The sequence below is a fragment of the Stegostoma tigrinum genome, chromosome 44 (assembly GCF_030684315.1).
Source record: "Stegostoma tigrinum isolate sSteTig4 chromosome 44, sSteTig4.hap1, whole genome shotgun sequence".
Taxonomy (NCBI): domain Eukaryota; kingdom Metazoa; phylum Chordata; class Chondrichthyes; order Orectolobiformes; family Stegostomatidae; genus Stegostoma; species Stegostoma tigrinum.
The window spans coordinates 13,792,922-13,798,947 of NC_081397.1; positions in this window are offsets into that span (position 1 = coordinate 13,792,922).

Genomic DNA, 6,026 nt, shown 5'->3' on the forward strand with positions numbered 1-6,026 from the left:
CTCACCCTCCTGTTCAAATCCCCTCCCTCCCTATCTCCGTCATCTCCTCCAGCCCCTACAGCCCTCACCCTCCTGTTCAAATCCCCTCCCTCCCTATCTCCGTCACCTCCTACAGCCCTCACCCTCCTGTTCAAATCCCCTCCCTCCCTATCTCCGTCACCTCCTCCAGCCCCTACAGCCCTCACCCTCCTGTTCAAATCCCCTCCCTCCCTATCTCCGTCACCTCCTCCAGCCCCGACAGCCCTCACCCTCCTGTTCAAATCCCCTCCCTCCCTATCTCCGTCACCTCCTCCAGCCCCTACAGCCCTCACCCTCCTGTTCAAATCCCCTCCCTCCCTATCTCCGTCACCTCCTCCAGCCCCGACAGCCCTCACCCTCCTGTTCAAATCCCCTCCCTCCCTATCTCCGTCACCTCCTCCAGCCCCTACAGCCCTCACCCTCCTGTTCAAATCCCCTCCCTCCCTATCTCCGTCACCTCCTCCAGCCCCTACAGCCCTCACCCTCCTGTTCAAATCCCCTCCCTCCCTATCTCCGTCACCTCCTCCAGCCCCGACAGCCCTCACCCTCCTGTTCAAATCCCCTCCCTCCCTATCTCCGTCACCTCCTCCAGCCCCTACAGTCCTCACCCTCCTGTTCAAATCCCCTCCCTCCCTATCTCCGTCACCTCCTCCAGCCCCTACAGCCCTCACCCTCCTGTTCAAATCCCCTTCCTCCCTATCTCCGACACCTCCTACAGCCCCTACAGCCCTCATCCTCCTGTTCAAATCCCCTCCCTCCCTGTCTCCGTCACCTCCTCCAGCCCCTACAGTCCTCACCCTCCTGTTCACATCCCCCCCTCACCCTCCTCCGAGATCTCTGCCAGCTCCCCATCGAGTTTCGCGCCCCTCCCTCCTCTCCAACTACCCCTCAACCCCGTTTCCCATCCATCTGCAACCTGCCCCCCGCCGACACACCGAGCACGTTCAGCTCCCTGAACTCTCCCCGCACGCCCCCCTGAGCTGCTCGCTCAGGGTCCGAGAGTCCATTGGGAGCCCACACACTAAACGGGGTCCGGGTTAATGTAGGGGATCTGGGGGCCGGCACGGACGGGGTGGGCCGAAGGGCCTTTTTCCCTAACGTCTCTAAACGGGGGCCGGGTTAATGTAGGGGATCTGGGGGCCGGCACGGACGGGGAGGGGCCGAAGGGCCTGTACCTGTAACGTCTCTAAACGGGGGCCGGGCTAATGTAGGGGATCTGGGGGCCGGCACGGACGGGGATGGGCCGAAGGGCCTGTTTCCATCTCTGTCTCTGTGAGTGAGATGAGGAGAAATATCTCCCCAGAGGAGAGTCGGGGGAGTCTGGGGAAGTATCCCAGGAGAGACAGCGGGAGAGAGAGAGACAGAGAGACCGAGTGGTGGGGGGGATGCGTGGATGAGGCTGACGGAGGGAGAGGGGGAAGGTAGTGACGGGGAGGGGGGGTCAGGGCCGGGGTAGGGGCTGACGGAGGGAGAGGGGGAGGGTAGGGACAGGGAGAGCCGGGGGTCAGGGCAGGGGTGGGCGCTGACGGAGGGAGGGGGAAGGGTAGGGACGGGGAGAGCGGGGGGTCAGGGGCTGACAGAGGGAGGGGGGAGGGTAGGGACGGGGAGAGCGGGGGGTCAGGGGCTGACAGAGGGAGGGGGGAGGGTAGGGACGGGGAGAGCGGGGGGTCAGGGGCTGACAGAGGGAGGGGGGAGGGTAGGGACGGGGAGAGCGGGGGGTCAGGGCAGGGGTGGGGGCTGACGGAGGGAGAGGGGGAGGGTAGGGATGGGGAGGGTGGGTCAGGGCTGGGGGTGGGGGCTGATGGAGGGAGAGGGGGGAGGGTAGTGACGGGGAGGGTGGGTCAGGGCTGGGGTGGGGGCTGACGGAGGGAGAGGGGGAGGGTAGGGATGGGGAGGGTGGGTCAGGGCTGGGGGTGGGGGCTGACGGAGGGAGAGGGGGGAGGGTGGGGACGGGGTGAGCGGGGGGTCAGGGCTGGGGGTGGGGGCTGACGGAGGGAGAGGGGGGAGGGTAGTGACGGGGAGGGTGGGTCAGGGCTGGGGGTGGGGGCTGACGGAGGGAGAGGGGGGAGGGTGGGGACGGGGTGAGCGGGGGGTCAGGGTGGGGGTGGGGGCTGACGGAGGGAGAGGGGGGAGGGTGGGGACGGGGAGAGCGGGTGTGGGGTGGGGGAGGCAAGATGGACGCCCCGAGCTGACCGTACGCACCTCTGTTGCCCCCCCCAACACCGGCCGACCCCGCACACCCGCCCCCTCCCCCGGGGGGGGGGTCCCCTGCAGACGGCCCGGCCCCGACCCGGATCACCCTGGGCCAGAGGACCGGGGTTTACCACCTCAGGGAGAACGTTACCGTCACCTGCCTGGCCCCGGCCCGGGGGGTCCGCTAGGGCAACCGGACGTTCGGGCTGTACCGGGCTGGGGGTCGGGGCAGGTGGGTCTTCCCCGGTGCCAGCGCCGCCCCCCCCACCCGCCTTCCGCCTCGTCGCTGCCCTGACGGGGCTGGTCAGCTACGTTTGCCGTCACAGCGTGGAGGAGGACGGGTCGACGGCGGCCTGGTTCCCCCCGCCCCCCGAGCCGGGCCGTCAGGGTCTTCGTCACCGGTGAGCACTGCGCCCACCCCCCGCCCCCGACCCGATTCACCTCCAACCGATCCCGGCTACCGCCATCCGCTGGCGGGAGGCCAGAACTGCAGGCGTGACGCGTTTACATAGGAATGGGTGTTGGTCGGGAGGGTGGGGGTGGGGGGGGCGGTGTTTGGGCGCTTGGCCTGTCCTCGCGGCAGGGGTGGTGGGGGGGGTTTCTCCGCGGACCCCGTGTCGACCCCCCCCCCCCCCCCGACGCCACAACCCCACCGACATCCCCAGGTCCCCTACTTTAACCCGGCCCCCGGTTAGAGACGTTACAGAAACAGGCCCTTCGGCCCATCCCCGTCCGTGCTGGCCCCCAGATCCCCTACATTAACCCGGTCCCCGTTTAGAGACGTTACAGAAACAGGCCCTTCCGCCCATCCCTGTCCGTGCCGGCCCCCAGATCCCCTACATTAACCCGGCCCCGCGACAGTGAAGCGAGGGATATATTTCTAAGTTAGTGTGGTGCGTGGCTTGGAGGAGAACTTGCTCTATATCAAGAACGTGTTCCTCCTCATCAGCTGCCCAAAACCGTTTAAATGGATGTATTCGTCAGTATGGAAGGTGCTCTTTTTACAGTTTACAAAACAGTCATTTAAGAGGTCAATTTAACACCGTTTTTGACCCAAGGAAGAGGCGTACAAATTGAGAAAAAGAACTTGAAAAAAATTAAAAGTACCTGAAGCTGGGGAACAATTTAAAATCAGGAAAGAAGGAATAAACGAATGCATTGATTATGAATGAGGAAATGAGGAAAAGGTTATAATTGCAGAAGCCATTAAAAACTAACTTTTAATGTCTTGATAAATATGTAAAAGGAGAATGGAAATAAACCTACGTTGATAAACACAAATGTACCTCACTTACAATGAAAATCCAACTGAATACTCACTGTCGTTCTATGTTCACATAGGATGACACACATAACACGTCAGGAATGTTGGGGAAAAGAGAGTTGAATGAGATGGAGAAACTGAATCAAGTCAGTATTGTTCAGTAAATTGTGTTGGGAAAATTGATAGGACTGAAGGCTGGGAACCAGGGACGGATAACTAATATCCCAGAGCTCATAGTGGGTGTATTGATGGCGATGTTCCAGATCTTCATAGGAGCTACAATAACTTCCAAAGATTGGAGGGTAGCTAATGTAAACAATCTATTTGTAAGAGGTGTGTAGAGGTAAAACTTGTAATTTTAGACCAGTCAGCCTGCAGGGGGAAAAAATGCAGATAATTGGGATAAAATATCACGATCAGACAAAGTCAGCATGGATTTGAAAGAACTGCTCGTCTGCTGTACTGTTCTATGTTCCCAGCCTGACAAATCTACCGGAGTAGGGATGATAAAGCAGATGAGTTCATTTTAATTTACAAGAAAAAACTTTTTAACAAAATCCAACATAAGATATTAGCATGTGAACATCAAGGAAATGTGATTGGTGCAAAGCATTCTGAATGATTTTATTTTTAATTAGCTGGATAATAGGAAACTCGAAGGGGGAATGAATGGATTTCTTTTCTCAATGGCAAGAATCAGTTTTAGGATGAAAACTCTTTGCAATACATTCACAGTGATTTGGATGAGGGAAACAAATGTAATATCTCCAGGTTTTAAAATGACACAAAGTTAGTTGGATGGTCAGCTCTAAAAGAGGATGCATTGTGTGGGATGAAATCGAGACAGTGGGCAAATGAATATCTGACACTGTTTAATGTGGGTAACTGTTTGGTTATCCAATTTGGTAACAAAATAAAAGGAAGGGAGGTCATTTTCTGAATGTCGATAAAGTGACACAGTGATATTTGCAACAAGACCTGTGTGTCTCATACACAAATCATTGAAAGTAAGTATGCAGGTGCAGCAGACAGTGAGGAAGGCGAGAGGTATGTTGGCCTTTGTGGAACGTGGATTTGAGCATGTGGAAACAGTGAATTGTGACAATTTATCAGGACATCTGTGAGACAGCAGTTAGAATATTGAGAGCAGGTTTGGCCTTCTTACTGAGTAAGGATGGTATTGCTGTGAATATAATTTTAACAGGCAGCTTACTGGGATGAAGGAGAGGTTGAATTGGTTGTGAATATATCTGCTGAAATTCAGAAGAATGAGGGATTCTCTTAGAAATCTGTAAGACACTGTCAGACCAAGAAAATGTAAATGCAAAAAGAATATTCATGTTGATAGTAGTCATATTTTTAGGAGAAAGGATAAGCCATTCATGGCTGAGTAGGTGAGAGTCTCTTTATTTAGAAAGTGGTGATCCTTTGTAATTCCCTACCACAGAAACCAGCCACATTCAACACATTGTATGAGTTCAGCATGGTGTAGGGTGGAACACTTGTTGCAAAGGGAAGCAAGGTATAATTGGCTGAGTGGCAAGAGACAGAGAGTGAAGATGGAGGGTTGCTTTTTGGACTGTAGGCCTGTCATCCAGAAGTGTTCCCCAGGGATTGGGACTGAGTCCTCTTTTGCTTGTCATTATATAAATGATCTGAATGAGAAGTCATGGTAAACACGTTTGTGGATGATAACAAAGTGTGTAGCATAGTATTAAGGGGAGAACGTGTCCTAAGATTACAAATGGATCTTGATCAAATACCTCGATGGGCTGGAAAATGACTTAGAGAATTCAATCTGGATGAATGCATGTCCATCATGGGCCTCCTGCAGTGCCACAATGATACCACCCGAAGATTGCAGGAACAGCAACCCATATTCCACGTGGGAACCCTGCAGCCCAATGGTATCAATGTGGACTTCACCAGCTTCAAAATCTTCCCTTCCCCCACCGCATCCCAAAACCAGCCCAGCTCATCCCCTCCCCCCACTGCATCCCAAAACCAGCCCAGCCTGTCTCTGCCTCCCTAACCTGTTCTTCCTCTCGCCCATCCCTTCCCCCCACCTCAAGCCGCACCTCCATTTCCTACCTACTAACCTCATCCCACCTCCTTGACCTGTCCGTCTTCCCTGGACTGACCTATCCCCTCCACACCTCCCTACCTCTACTCTCCTCTCCACCTATCTTCTTTTCTCTCCATCTTCGGTCCTCCTCCCCCTCTCTCCCAATTTATTCCAGAACTCTCACCCATCCCCCTCTCTGATGGAGGGTCTAGGCCCGAAACGTCAGCTTTTGTGCTCCTGAGATGCTACTTGGCCTGCTGTGTTCATCCAGCTTCACACTTTGATATCTTAGTTCCAGATCCAGTTGGGGGCGGGCGTAAGCTGGAGGCGGAGCTGGACATTTCACTGTCTGTCACTCAGTTTCCTGCCCGGGCCGCCTCACACTCTCTGTCAGCTCTTTCTCAGTCAGGTCGGGGCGGGCTGTATAAAAATGGAAGGCGAGGCAGCTCCACTCTCATTCGGCAGCGATTACAGTGAAAAAGCGTG